We start from the raw sequence: 16,473 nt of genomic DNA on the forward strand, positions 1-16,473 counted from the left end.
TTGTTGTCTTCCCTCAAAAGACAAGCAAGAAATGGAAGGCTCAAAGTCAAAGAATAAGCGACTCTTTTTTTGCATCCAGATGCTCCATATTCCAGTTAGGTAATCAGGTTGGCAGTAATTTGTTGTTATTGTTTTTACTGTGGAATATAACCTTGGAATGCTTATACATTTCCTGATGATACTTCATCAAGGAAAACTACCAGGATATATGACAATGATTCTCAATAAAATTGTATATAGATCAGTAATTGATGCTCTAATTTTCTTTTTAAAAATACGTTTTGAGAGATTTCCTTTATCAACAAATAGGTCAAGTAGAATTTATCTTAACTGTATCACCTAATATTTTATGAATTTTTCTAGTTTTTTTATTTATTTTTATCTTTTCATAAATTGGTAATTCAACAATATAGTCTGAGACAGTTCACACATTAAGAATGAGTCACTTTTAGTTAAAATAGATTAGGTTTTATGTTTCATGATATTATTTTACATTTGCTACATTTAGAGCTTCCCAATTCATTGCATAAAGAAGTTGTTCATGATGTATAGGTATTAAATTTCTTAATAATCTAGAAGTGTTTGATGTCTCTTATTCCTTAATTCCCAACTATATTTTCAAACATTTGTTCCATTATGCTCACTTATTCCTAAGATTTCAAAATTATAGTATATTTTTTTTCTGAAAGGTTCTGACAAGTTCATAGAATTTGTCTACCTATTCATGCTTTCTACCAGATGTTGGCTCATAAGTTATAATTACTTTAATGAACGTCATTTTGCAAATACTTGTCATGAATCCTACAATATGAGAATACCAAATGTCCTATGAAATAACATTTCTTCTTAATTTTGAATAAAAAACCAAAGCAATTTTGCCACCTCCTTAATTTGCCTTTCCATGGAAAATGATGAGACTTTATTTCAATGACCATATTCTCTGTGTCTTCTAGTTTCCTTTTTAGTAAGAACTTCAAGATTCCCACAATTACATCCTTCCAGTAGAATAGTGACTAATTGTCCATTACATAAGGGAAAGGGAAAAGCATTTATTAATCACTTACTATTTGCCAAACACTGATCTATGTGATTTACAAATATCTCATTTGATCTTAACAAAAGCCCTCTTAGGTAGATATTATTTTCCTCTAGGACAATTAGTTTGCAGTTGTTAGAATATTGGATTTGGAGTCAGGAAGACTAATTTTCCTAAATTCAAGTCTGACCTTAGACATTTGCTAGCTGTGTGACCATGAGAATGGCCACTTAATCCTGTTTGCCTCATTTTCCTCATTTGTAAAATAAGCTATAGAAGAAAATGACATTTTTTTATCAAGAAAATTTCAAGTCAGTTAATGAGACTTGTTCTACAAGTGAAGAAACTGAGGCATAGAGGAATTAGATTTGGACTTGATAAGGGTTATTCAACTAGTAAGAAGATAAGCTGGAATCTCAATTTAGGTCTTCATGACTTCAAGTCATTTTTAAATATTTGTCACATAATATTCCTGTTGCTGTGTATAATGTTTTCTGGTCCTACTCACTCCACTTTGCATCAATAAGTATAAGTTTTTCTAGGTTTTTCTTAAAACACCATTCATATCATTTCACAGTAGTATTCCATTACAATCATATTTCACAACCTGTTCAGCCATTCCACAATTGATGGACATCCCCTCAGTTTCCAATTCTTTGCCATCAAAAAGAGAGCTGCTATAAGTAATTTTGCACAACCGGGAAAAACACAGAACCACCATAGCAATTACAAAGAACATGTCTTTAATCAGAAAAAGGGAAACATTTCTTATGGCCACCACACAGAGTCATTCATATATACACAGCACCAATACCACACTGAGTTAATCTCTGAGACTCTGGGAACAAATGTGACCTCAAACACTTTCTAGATATGCGACCTGGAGCAAGTCACTTAACCCCAATTGCCCGGTCCTTCAGTCCTTATGATTCTTCTGCCTTGGATCAAATACTTAATATTGATTCTAAGACTGAAAGGAGATAAACATACACACACACACACACACACACACACACACAGAAAGATATTTAGGAAGAGAGAAAAGGAGAGAGAGAGAGAGAGAGAGAGAGAGAGAGAGAGAGAGAGAGAGAGAGAGAGAGAGAGAGAGAGAGAGAGAGAGAGAGAGAGAGAGAGAAAACAAATTCTTTCTTCTAGGAAAAGGTAAAGAAATAATTTGATCTCTCAGTGGAACCCTGAAGGCAATTAATTTCTTTTTGCTGTACCACCTACAACCCCTTATTTTCTAATGCCCCCTTACTGAGTCCTCTCTTTTCCCTTACAGTATATATTTCTCCTCATTTTCCTTCCTCTCATTCAGATATAGGTATTATATATATATATATATATACACATATATAGGCATATTGTTATATAGGCATATTATTAGAGATTCTGGTGCACTATTACCCTCTGCACAACTACTTATGCTTCTTCATTTTTTCTTTAAACATCTATTTTCATCCAAGACTTTTGTTTTCTTTAGCCTAGTGATAACAACCTCTAGCAACTGCATGTTAAAAATTTCTTTTTTTAATTTTTTCCCTTAAATGCTATTTCATTATGATTCCCTTGTTCAGTTACTTTTTATGTTTGTGAGTAGAGTGAAGAGATGGTTGTTTTACAAATATGTTAAAAAAGGATCTTCTGCTCTAATTTTTCTCCTTGCCCATTTGAAAAATATTCTTTTATTTTCACATGAACTGCTTTCATCTTATAGTACTTACTTATTATTGTTGTGATTTGTCCACATATTCGTTCCCTTTAAATTTTTTTCCCAAGAACTTGCTTACATTTTACAGAGATGCTCATTTTATACTTCTATATTATAAAGCCATAACCTTCCATTTCCCTCTAATATCAGCAGAAAATATATTGTAAATTTCTACAATAATGTGTACATGTGAAGTAGGATTTATCTGACTTCACCAATTAGCTTTCATGTGCATTGCTAAATCATGTCTTTCCGCATATTGCTAGAAAACCTCCATTTCATTCTTTTTAAATTGGGGAGTAGGCTTTTATCTTGAATAGAATTTAATAGTCAGAGGAGAGGTGGCTAGATTGCATTTGAGAAATTATGCATTGCTTTTTATGATCATAAGTAGACTCCCTGTGCCAAAGCCTCTCTTTTTAACACCAATATTCTTACAGTGATGTTACATGGCCATAAATCATAAAATCCTATGATCTCAGAAAAATCAAAATTAGAGATTGTCTCAGGGATGACTGGGAAATGCACAATGAAATAAATATGTATGCATGATGATTAAATTTAACTCTCCCCTGATTGTGAAAATTAAATTAACTCCTCTGCCCATTTTTAGATTTAATAACCAAAAGCGTAAAAACCCTATTTTAAAGCTGAAAGGAAGATCTGCCCATTTTTAGATTTAATCATCGAAAGTGTAAACACCCCATTCACACTTGACTGGGGGAAGTCTGTGACCCATGTGTGCAATAGTGGGTGATGAGTCAGAATTAAATTGACTGCCCCTGGGCAGTCTTAAGCAAAGATTCAACTGTGATTGGTAGACGTCAAATTAGGGGAAGGCACAGGAAGTGACACAAAAGAAAGTGTCTTTAAAAGGGAGTGACAACTTCCTGAGGGCAGTTGTTACTTGGAGTTCTACTTGGAGTTGAACTTCATATGAGAAGCAGTTCTTCATTCTTTGGAGTTGAGACTGGAGAAGAATCTCCTTACTAGAACTGAGAGGTAATTTACATCTAGATAATTCATTGGTCAATGTGTCCATCCCATAGTCATATTGGTTAATGTCCCCAGAACATTGTCTATCATCCCTACCACTGTATTATAAATGATACAGTAGCCCAATTAATGGCAATTATTCCTACCACAGCCAACCACAGTATTAGTTGTAACATGTTTCCCCATTAGATCTTTTCTATGTTCTAACTGCCAGGAGTTAACAGTTAGAAAATGGTTGTTATCCCCACAAGCTTTGCTTCTAGATAGGATTTAAGATGGCTAGATCCTATAAACTGACAGCCCTAGTACAGCCTTCTTTTTACAATAGCCTCTCTTCCTTAGTTTTCCAAATGACCAGAGTGGCAGTTGGTAACTGTCTTGTACTACCCCCGTCAGGTATCAAGATGTTTTTGATCTTGTGTGGAAACCCCTAGGCAGAGCCAGTGGCTATCATTACTAGCCTCAGGAGTTACAATTGACAGTTGATGGCAGTTGGTCACTAAAGCTTTTCTTTAATGGGTCCTATTAAATCCTGCGGTGCCAGTTGTATTTGAGGGGTTATTTATTTGTATTAGAGGGGTTAATACTTTCAGTATATAGAAGGGAAAGAGAGAAGAATGTCCCTTCTCAAAGTAGGGTTCAGGGGAGACAGCTGATGTTTAGGGTTGGCTCAGAGAGAGGAAATGGGGTTTGAAGATTTTCCCCCCCTTCTGCCTTCCCTCCTTAGTTATGGCTGCTCTTCCAAATTTGCTCTTGTCCCTCTTGAACCCCCTTCACTACTTAAGACCAAGGGGTCTCTCCTTAATCTGTTTACTTACACTTGATTCACAGCTAGGGAAAAAGACAACTATTTAATGACAACTTAACTCAATCAGGGTAATACAAAGTAATAACTCGAAGGGAAAGAATGGGAAAGGGAAATGGGAAAAAGGGGGTCCCTGTCTCTATCTAAACCCTTTTCCCTCCCTCCTCTAGTTGGAGGGAAATCAAGCTTTGGCAGCCTGAACCCCCTGAAAGAAAGTCATGTTAACTCACTCTGGGTTTGACCCATTGGCCACAGTTCAGACCCAGGGCAACAAGAGCTGAGGTAAAGTCAGAGATTCAAAAATGCCTTTTCTCAAGTTTCTTTTCAGTGAGTCTTTTCAATTGGGAAATGTTGTGGGGGGGAAGGATTTCCAGTCACAAGCAGGAAAAAGTGGGTAACCTTCAGAAGAAAGTCTTATTCAACCTCTCTTCAGCTTCTCCGGAATGAGAGACCATCTGCTCTCCCAGCAGAATCTTCTCCTCCTTAAGATTCCAATCTCCTCAGGTCCCTCCCCCATCGAGGTGATCAGCTCCACAAATTCTTCAGCCTGGCACTTTTTTCCTTATGTGCCAACCTCTGTCACAAATCCTCCATTTCCTGTTGTTCACACGGTGCCACCCTGGCCAATGTCAGTTATTTACTTTCTATGACTATTCTAATCTATGTTACTTATTGTTCCCATCTAAGTACCCCCCTCCCAAAATAATAAATCTTATCCTAATCTGCCTATTTGCTAACCTAAATTCCTATTTTATGCTAAAACTGAATCTTTGGAAGAGGGATAGGATTATGTACCAACAAAAGTTTACAATATAACAATTCCTTAGTACAAAGGTTATTCCTATTGCAATCAATATAAATTTTAACTCTTAAGTAAAATTGAACTATCCTATGCCTTATGTAGTAGTAATTCCAATGTAATAATTCATAACAATTAAATATATGTATATATTAATTAGTATGTAACTGAAATCTGATTTATTTTGTCCCTATATTACCTCTCTAGTTACAACATTCCCTTTTCCACCCTAAACTATTCTGCCTCTGTCTGTTAATGGTTGGTATATTAACTCTTTCCTTTCTATCTATATTAGAAGATTAGTTAGTTAAGATGCTATATATGTACATGTCTGAGTTTTCTACACATTTACATATGTTACATGGTATTTATACATATATACACATTCTCTGGTACTAGAGATCTATTTACAGATATACAATTTATGGGCGTTTCTTATTTACAGCACAGCCCCTAATGTCAGTGTGAAATTTGTTCGTGTTCTAGATATGCCAGGGTGGATGCATACTTATTCCTCTTCAGAAAAGCCTCTTCTCATGTTGCCTGAAGATCTCTTCACTCTTCCTGTGTAGATTCCAATGTGTATTATGGAGGAAACTCCCTATATGTGAAATTAATGTGATCAGTGATTAATTTTACATGACCCATTTTCCTGAAGTTCATTCCCCATAATGTCTGATTCAAAGTTCTTTCCAATTGTCAGTGTGTCTTCCATTCTTTCGTGTTGCTTGAAATTTGTCACCAGTCCTGTGTCTTCACCTTTACAGGATACATACTTACCTGCCATCTCACATTGAAAGATGATCTCAGGTATCCAGAACTACAGGATCATGCATGTGTGTAAAATTAACGTGTGTCTGTGTGTGTAAGAGTGAATATGTTGATGTATGTGAGTGAAACTTTATCCAGGATGTTTGTGCCATCTTTATGTGTGCATGTGAGAATTTTTTTATATAATGAATGTAGCTATCATTCTTAATATGTGATTGTAAGGCAATTAATTCCTATGTGGTTGATTGTAGAGGTTAATGATATTTTAATCTAGGCTTGAGATGGAGATTTGTATATATATTCACTGTCTGTGTTGGGCATTATTCTGTTTCAGTTTCATGCAATAATATTTTTAGGGGTAAAATGCTCCAATAGCATCTTGTAGGTCTCTCAATGTTTCTCACCTATATTTACTGGAGTTCATGGACTTGTCTCAGTTTTTTTCTTTTTTTTTTCAGTCAGGGCTTGTCATTATGGGCTTAGGGGTTTTCCTGATTACATTAAGCTTTTTTTTTTTGTGGGTCATGTGTCATATCTTTTGTCTAGTCCCAGTCTGGGTTCCTATAAGGTTTTATGATGTTTACTACCATATAGAATTCAAACCAGTCCTGGTACCAAGTCTTCCTGATAGATGATATTTGTGTTATCGGATACTCAAGGTTGGATAAAGCAGATGTGATAATAGCATTTCATTGCCTATCTCTTCTTCAGTTTGCTCTCTATCATATTATATCCAATTCAGTGTCACTGTCCCCAAAGTCATATTTCTTACAAATTCTTCATAACCACTGACTCCTACAATGACAGTATTTCCTCTACTGAGGAAGAGTTCCCTATGTTTTCAATTGATTCTTCAGAATCAGAATCAGAAAAGATTGTTTGTTCTGAATTCAGGTGTTCACTATGCCAATTTGTGTCCCATTCATCTAAATGTTTGTGAACTTAATCATAGAGCTTGTTCTTCATCACTGTTTTGGTCAGCTATTATTGTACCATTTGGTACTGTATCATTTGGGTCTGAGCTTGACTCTTGGTCACTTATTTCTGTACTTTCCTTGTCTTTCACTAGCTTTTGTTCAGTGACATGCAATTCTGCATCAGGTTTTATGTCTTGGTTTGACCCTATTTCAGTGATTTCTATATTTCCCAATTCTTTTTCTATCTGTTGCCCAATAATATACTCTAATGCTGTGTTATGTGATGACAAATGTGATTTCTCTGGGTTTACTGCTTCCTCTTGTGAATCTGTTATTATGTTACTGGAGTGCACAGATTCACCATATCTTTTCTCTCAGATTCTCATTTATCTGCTCCCTCTTGTGAATCTATTGACATAGAAACCATTCCTTCTATGGTGGTATCTTCTGGGAATGACTTCAATCCAGATCCACTCTCCCCTGTATCACTGAGATATTTATAACTATGTTCTCTCACTTTCATCGCAAGATATGGTTCTGGAGTCTCTTGTAAATTAGCTATTATGGTATTTGCATGCACAGGTTTCCTATTATCATCTTTATTTTCTTGCCCCATGGTTTGTAATGCACATGTATATATAGTAGATGTTTCAGGTTTTGTAGATGTTATAGTATAAACTACCATCCCATCTTCAGTTATTCCACTCTCATTTAATGCACTATTATTAACTAGCTCTGTATCACTTTGGGCCCTGCTGTCTGAGCTAAAAGCTTGCTCAGAGAAAAGGTTCATTTTTGTGTTAATTTCAGTTTGAGAACTGCTTGGATGATGTTTCACTATCAAAGACTCTTCTGTTCCCACTCCCTTAAATTGTTTTGCAGTCTCTGGTTCAGGGAATAGACAGTCATTGGAATTTTGGTAGTGATATGTTCTAAACCCATCCCCAGGACTGGCATTCTTCAGTGTCATAAGATTTTGGATGGGATCTTGTGGGTAAGTTTTTGGCTTTTGGGTTTAAGTTAGTTAGTTCTCCCCTCATTTCTCTTTCTTTCCCCTCCTAAATATATAAATGTATTAGCTTCAATGTCTCTTGCAACAAGGTCTCATTTGGTTATCTTGTCAGAATGGCCTTGATACTGAAATTGCTGTTGTAAAGATTTGCTAGTCCTGTTTGATTTTCCACCCCTGGACACACCCCAGGCAACAGCTTCGACAGGCTGGCTAAACCTTGTGAGGGTAGCCATCGGGTCGTAGACCCCTGTTGAACTAAGTCTCTGCTCACCCAGCATGTGAAGACTGCTTCGGCGGAACAGATGGAAGAAACCAATAAGAAGGTTCAGTGGCTGAGAGGGCGATGCAAGCAAAGTACTGTGGAGTACTCAGAGTGTGTTGGAGTACAAAAGACAACATGGCCATCCAATGCAGCTGAGGAAGTCTCCAGGTGTAACGATTTTTCGTGCCAATGGACCCAGGCTTCCAACGCTGAGAGAGTGGGACTGTCTCTGTGCATCGACTTTTCCACTTAAATCTCCTTCACACACAAGTGTTTTTGTGCACACTCATCTGTCCTATGAGGGTACATTATAGATGAAAGCACACAAAGACAATCGTCATCCTCGGTTACAGAGAGACTACTACTAGTCCTGTTTGATTTTCCACCCCTGGACCCATTCTGCAAGCTAAGAAATTTTCCAAAAATGTTTTAATCTGCTCCTTGCTTTTCTCCATACAGTTTTGTGTGCCCATGTGTTGTGAACCATAAATATGATGTTTCATGTCTGCTATTAGCTGTGTAATTTCTCTCTCCATTTCAATTATAGACTTTTGTTTTGTACTTAAGTTGTTTCCCTTGGCATCTTACCCAACTATCTGTTTCTCCACCACTAAAATTTTAAAGCTTTCTTTTTCCTTTATACCATCTCCCTTTCTGCCCTTTCTGCTTATGCCCTCATATTTCCTCCATGGGGTACCTCCCAAATTCATCTCTTTTTTACTAGGTAATGCTAGAGCCTGGCATCATGCAGTATAATGATTATTTCTCACTACCACTTCTGAATAATGGGGTTTTGCTCCAGAAGCTATTGCTGCTTCCATGGATTTCAGGTCTGGGGTCTCCTGTTCTCTAAGTCTGCAGTGAGAGCAACACTGCTTGCTATTAGAGTCATTTCTCCCATTGTTTTTGTTATTATATAATTTTCCCTGATGATATGCATTTTAACCTTTCCCCTCTCTTTTATTTTGGCTCTGTCCATAGTGATGTTTCATTGGGCAGTTTCTTACTATGTGTCCCTGATGAGAACATAAAAAACAAGTCCTGGTATCTCTTTGCACCCTCTGTTGACTTTGGAGTGTCTGTCTATACTGTGTGGTTTGTCTGTTAAATGTCTTAATTGTAGCCAGGTTCTTAACTTCTTGTATTTCTTTCTGCCTTAATATTGCAGAGGTTTCTTGGAGTTTTTTTCTTTAGATCATTCTTTTCCCTTTCCTGATCTACTTTGTTATCATGGAGATAAGTGGCTATGTATGTCCCTACGTTCATTAAGTGAAATGGTGTCAAACTTCGAGCAACAGTTCCTGAAGAAATTCTTCAAGTGCTTATCACAGCCCTTGAGAAACCACATGGGCCTCTGATTCTTTTGAATTAGGGTTAAAGCCCAACAGTCCTTCAGTTTTTTTTTCAATAAGGCAATTGATAAATGCGCTTGGGTGTTCATCTCTTTCTTGGGATAAGCTGTCAAATCCCATGCATTGGGTCTTTCAGACAATTGCTTCATTCCCTGCAATAGATCCTCACAGTATTTTTAGATAAGTCATTGATCTTGGATTAGAAAAATCCAAATCTTCAAAAACTTCTGGCCAGCTTGTGAGTGAGGAATCTTTTCTAGTTTGCTCAATAAAGGTTTTATGTTCCTGGAGTGTAAAAAGTTCAGATAAAATAATTTCTACATCCTCAAAATCTGGTTCATAGAGGAGGAATGCTCTCTTTAATTCTTTAATTGGGAGATGAAGCTCTAATAAAAACTTAGGCATGTATTTACATAAATACTCTAAGTCATGGGTGGTAAATGACTTTTGAAACTTTGCATTTAAAATTACCAGAGTTATCAGTGACCTTAGCTACATCATGCAAAGGCATAATCTTTTGAACCCCTAATGCATTTGCAAGATTGTTAGCAGATGCATTAGTTGGTGCCTTGTTGTTTTGTGCCTGTATGTTATTGGCAAGGCCATTTCTCCCTATTGTCCCTAATGGCATCCCAGTATTAGTATTAGTAACTATAGCTTCCTTATTAGTCTGTCCTGTCACATCCCTAGTCTCCACAATGGTTCCCTTCCCCATGTCTTGTTTTCTCTGCATGTAAACCTGGCATATCTCAGTTATAAAAGGGATCTGACCAAACAATGCCTCTAATCTATTATCAATGACTAGAGCATGTACAGTTTTCTTTTGGAAGATCTGTTTGGCACCAGCTTTGATATTCTTTTAGTCACTGCCACAAACACCACATAGATTTGGGGTATGATTTGCCAGAGGTAATTCACATCTAGATAATTCATTGGTCAGTGTGTCCATCCCATAGTCATATCGGTTAATGTCCCCAGAACATTGTCTATATATACTTCTAGGGGAACTGGCATGTGGTTGGTATGAACAAAATGCAATATATCATTAAATAACTAATGAATTAGGAGAAGTGTGACTAGTATTAGAAATGTTTGTATGTGTTTGTGTAAAGGAGGGAGAAGAGATAAGAAGATAGATGAGAAGGAGGAAACGGTATAGAAATTAAAGAACAACAAGAAGAAAAACTTCAGTCAAATAATTACGAGATAAGTGATTGATGATATTTTTTTATTCATAGGCATCCTTATAATGTCCAGAGAATGGAAAAAGGGACCGATATCATTCTTTTGACTGTGTATGTTGAACCATGCCAACAGAAGTACAAAAAGGAGGGTGATACTTAAATAATTTTCAATATAATTTATTGGAAGGAATACCTGCATGAAAAAAGACAGTAAGAGGGTCAATTTCTAACTAAAAAACAATTGCCTTTACCATACAATTATGCTTTTCTGAGCAAAATTAAGATACACAAAATCAATGTATAATTTGAGATTGATGTTTGTCATAACAACAATAGTATTTGTTTCTTTGATATAGAAAATCAAGTATATTTGAGAATCAATTGTTAAATGCTTTGATCCATCCACAAAGTTCAATAGGAATTCAGAGAAAATCAAGGTTAAAGGGATTTTTCTCTAGCTAGTTTTTTTCACCCTTTTATATTTGTGCAAAAGCACTAATTATTATCTTTGCTCATTTTTGGTGGGGAGAGAAGTTTCCTAGGTTAAAATCAGTATCTTTGGCAATTCCAGGCTTTTACTTTTTCATCTATCAATGACTATGCCTTTGTTCAATTTTTTTTTAAGAAAAGACAAGTAGATTTGTGTTTGATGTCTCAAGGAAAACAACTACCACCACAACAATAATAACCCTTGTTAGCAGCCTCTGATTTCAGACTCAGCCCTGTCAAGTTTCAAATTAGCCCCAGTAATAGAGAAATTCATTCACTATCTTTTACCTTTCAGAATATTTATATTTATATAATAATACACATATATATATAAATATGTAATATTTATATAATTACTATTGAAAAACATTAGATGGACATTTCAGAAGACATAACAATCCTCACATTCTATGAAACAGAAATGATGTAGGAAGTACCCTATCTTCTCTTTCTGTGAGGAATCTTTATCTCTAAATTAAAGTGGGACTGCAAGATTTTCAGGGAAAATATTTAACATTTCTGGAACATGATTTTCTATAAAGCATTTTACTAAAAATGACTATGGGAAGTATATTCTGCTGGCATTATTATTACTACTTGATAGATGAGAGACTAAAATTTAATAATATATAAGCATGTGGTTGTGTCTAAGTAAAATGTATGAAAATTATTGTTTGGACGCAGTTTTTATTTTATTTTATTGTTCTGTTCTGTTCCAAGAGAAATGTCATGATGGACATTCTTGGTGTAGCAATGGAGAAAGGGTTAGTCTTGGAGTTAGTAAGACTTAAGTTTGAATCCTGACTCAGATATTTAGAGTTTCTTTGTTCCTGGGGAAGTTCTTTAGCCTCTATTTGCCTATATTTCTTCAACTTTAAAATGGGGATAGTAATACTACTTCCCTTCCAGGTGCAAAGAGTGAAATTATGGCTGAGACTGAATGTATAATTAATTTAGGTCGCCAAGGGTTTTATTTATAACAAATCTTAATGAAAACCCCAAATAACAAAATACCCAAGTCAGCTGCCCAATTTTATGGTCATTTAATTGATATAGTAGAGAAGATTAAGAAGAAGAAAGAAGGAGTAGGTTTTTTTTTTCCCTCTCCCCCTGCCTGATTGATATTGGGAGGGGAGATCTGTAGATAAGGGAGTAAGGGTTTGGAGTATGAAGGAAGAAGAAATCAGCCTGACCTCCAAAGGGGCTCAGCTAAGATGCCCGAACCTGAAATCAGCTCCAGGGTAAAACTCACCACCCAACACTCCAATATGTCAGAACACTTAGCACTCTGCCAGCCAGAGTCATCTCTCTGGGTAAAGAGAAAGAGGCAGGAACTGATGTGCCTTATATGGATGTTTTTACATCACTTTTCTGCATCTCATCTGTACCAATGAGGACTTAGCTTGACTTAGGACAGCCCATAGGTCTGTCCTTCTTTGCACATGTCTGTTGAAGGCCATCTCCTCAGATAATGAAATTTTGAGTTTGATGCAGACTTCAAAATCATGTTAAACTGAGTAGGGTGGAGAATGTAGAGTTTCCAAGACCTGATTCTGTTATTCCAAGTATCTCCATTGCTACTGATCAGGAAATAGCTAAATCACATCTTCTAAAGAATGGTCTGATTAGGGTAGAATAGTTTTAAAATTCACACAGGGTTGTTGTGAACACCTCCAGAAAGTCAGCCTCACTCTTCTGCCTCCTTTGTGCATCTGATGGATAAGCCTTCTTCTCACTCAATCCAGTTTTGCTTTCAATCAGACTTCTCTGACTCTTCTACTGAGCTATATTGAATAAAAATTTAGAATCACTAATCTAAGCAACAAATGTTGAATCCAATTCTCATATTTACAGAAGTCCCCGACACCCAAAAGTATCTCCCGACACTTTTTAAGATACAACTCCTTCATGCACCTGAGGACTCATTGAATTTGTCTATAATTTCTTCTGTGTATCATTTCTCAGCCTTTTGGCTAAGATCAAATGTAGTATCTAATTTCTTCTGTGCTTATTATGTGGGGCAAAATCAGTAACTTAGTCTGTGCATCCAGAATGTCTATTTTTGTACCTTATTGCAGAAATATATATTTTGTTGCTAGATAAAAATATCACCATTTTAATCTACCTAATCTTACGACCATAGGCAAATTACTTAATCAAACAGCCCTCTAAGATTCTATATTATGGAAAAGATATTTATCTGTTTTGGTTTAAGAAGTTTCTTCATGAGGAATTCTTTATAGAAATGAAATCACAAGTCCAGGCCGTCCATTCCTCAAAAATAAATCAAAGAGGAAATCATAAACATACAAACTATAAGTTAATTTTATCCTCATTTTTCTCCAATACTCTCATCAAGAGGCCTATCTTTATATCCCTTTCCACATAAGAAAAGAAAAAGGTGTCCTAAAAAGACAGTGGCCTCTGAGGGACTACACCTGGAAATTTATCTAATTGATCTGAATTTAACTCTGTTTCTCTTCTCCTTTTTTTTCTCTTTGGTCACATCAGATTATTTCATTGTGACCTTATTTTCTGGTGTTTTTCTGGGTAGTTGTTGCTATTTTAGTAATACATTTTTTAAGGGAAAAAGAATAGGAAAAGGGAATAAGGGAGCGAGACATGCAGACTTAAAGATAGATACAGTGACATAGCCCTAGACACAATTCCAAAGTAAGAGAGACACAGAAATGGAAAAATAGATAAAGGCATCAAGAAAAAGAAAAAGAGAGAGATACAAACAAAGAGAGATGGTGGGATTGGAGAAGAAGAGAAAAGGTAGGAGGAGGAAAGGAAGATGTATAACTGAAAATCTGTTATCCTAAAAAAAGTATTACATTTCCCGGGAGCCCACTTACTTCCTGTCATTATAAACTTCCTGTAGACAGGGGATATTAGTCAGGGACATGGAGGGTCCCACTTTCTTTGGCCTCTTGGCTTAATGGTGGTGAGTGGGAATTTTCAACAGGCTGATCAGCCATGAACACGTGGTCTTTATTTTGTACCCTCTTTATTCTGTGATTTCTAGTGATCATTAAATAAGGCCTTAAATATAATTTTTATTTTTGAGATTTAATTTTAACTTTTACAAAGAGAAAAAACTAAGCCTCCTGTCTGAGGGCTAAACTTGGTAAGTTTAGAGAAAGACTTTCTTCCAGGCTGTCTATAGAGTAAAAATTATTTGATTACAAGATTCTTGAAGATTTTCCACTAAATTTTTGAGGTAATATTATACTTTTAAAATCTACTTAATCGTCACTTCTCCATAATGTCTGTGAGAAGTGCTTATAATGCTCAGCAAAAAGGAAAGAAAAAAATTAGATTTTTGGCTCCTTTTTTGCCTCAAAAAGATAACTGCCTTTTCTGTGAAAGTTTACGGTAAGACCTGCTGCCATAAACCACAAATTGAGAGTTGGCTCAATTTGGTTTAGGTGGTGGTAGTCTGAATGATATGGAATATGGAATATGAAATAGATATATTTCTCTTATCTCTGCATGGTTTCCAACCTCATAAACACATAGAGGCATACAGTCACCAAAACCTCACATTTGCCCTAGACTTAAAGGATAAAAGTATAGGACTCATAGAGTAAGTTTTCCCATCACATACAGGGCTACATACATTATGTAATCTGTTCAGCATTCATACACCCATTGAAGAAGTAAATTGGGCATGCTCCCCTATAAAATATATTGTCTGTTTGACTAGAATATAAAAAGTGCTATATAAATTGAACTCAAATTAGAGCAAATAATTTCCTAAATATAGCAACATATTTTTTTTTCCATTTTTTCTTCATTTTTTGATAACATTTGTTTTAGGGCATAGAACAATGATCTTTAGTCAGCTGATCTAAGAATATTGCATTTTCTAGTTGTTTGACCAGGGCAAAACATTCCATCTTTATAGTTCTCCATTTTCTCATTTGTAAAATGTGTTATAATGCATTTACTTGATAATTTAATCCTTAAAATACAGTTAAATAATGTGAAATTTGAACAATCTATGTCATATTATCTAATATGTTGGATAGGGTGGAGAGATGAGAGGGAGCAAGAGAACATGGGTCACAAAATACCAGAAAAGGATTATGAAAAATTGTATCTATGTGTAATATGGAAAAAATAAATATTAAAAAATGCTCTAAAATGTGAGGTATTGACATTTGACTTAAAATTGTCCATTTGTTCATTTTAAAGGTTTCTTTTTTTAAGTAGAGAATCAGACAAGGTAGGTATGTATATTTATTTTTTTAACTTTTTAAACCCTTACCTTTTGTCTTGGAGTCAATACTGTGTATTGGCTCCAAGGCAGAAGAGTAGTAAGGGCTAGGCAATGGGGGTCAAGTGACTTCCTTAGGGTCACATAGCTAGGAAGTGGCTGAGACCAGATTTGAACCTAGGACCTCTCATCTCTAGGTCTGGTTCTCAATCCACTGAGCAACCCAGCTGCCCCCAGGTATGTATATTTAAATAGAGTAAGGACAGAGAGGCAGTCAATTTGCCCAAACACAAAAAAGAAAATGAGTGAGTATACATTTTGTAGGGCCAATGATTTTTGAAGACACATTTAAAGGTTGTATTCAATTATTTTCTAGTTCTTGTTATCTCTCTGCAAACAGAGCCATTGATTAGCATGCATGTGATTAGTTAATTTTAACTAGCAAGCTTAATTAAGCTCTATATGATTATATATAAATGACTGAAAATGATAAAATATTCAAACTATACATTTTAATTCTAAATAATATCTACAAATAGTGAATCATAGTTTTAGTATCAGACCCAAAAAGCAATTTCTGTGTGTTTTCTGTGCCATGGGAGTGACTTTCTTATATCATCTAAAAGCTTTTCTCTGTCATAAGGTCTCTTTCCAGCATTTGCTTTTTCAACTACCCTATTGTAGAAACGTGTGCATTTTAGTTGTGAAAACTGGTAAATATGAGCAGGGTATTATACTTCAATGTCATGTAAAATAATGATTACCTAGGGAAATGTGGGTTATGTATAGTCATAAACATCCAGTCAAAGAGTATATGTAGTGAGGGAGAGAGGAGTCTACTTCCTGATTTACTGTTTATCTCTAGCTAATAAATTAACTTGTCATGTTTCAGTATTCTAATTGTATAATCTTTTAGA

This window comes from Monodelphis domestica, chromosome 1 (genome assembly GCF_027887165.1).
Source record: "Monodelphis domestica isolate mMonDom1 chromosome 1, mMonDom1.pri, whole genome shotgun sequence".
Classification (NCBI taxonomy): domain Eukaryota; kingdom Metazoa; phylum Chordata; class Mammalia; order Didelphimorphia; family Didelphidae; genus Monodelphis; species Monodelphis domestica.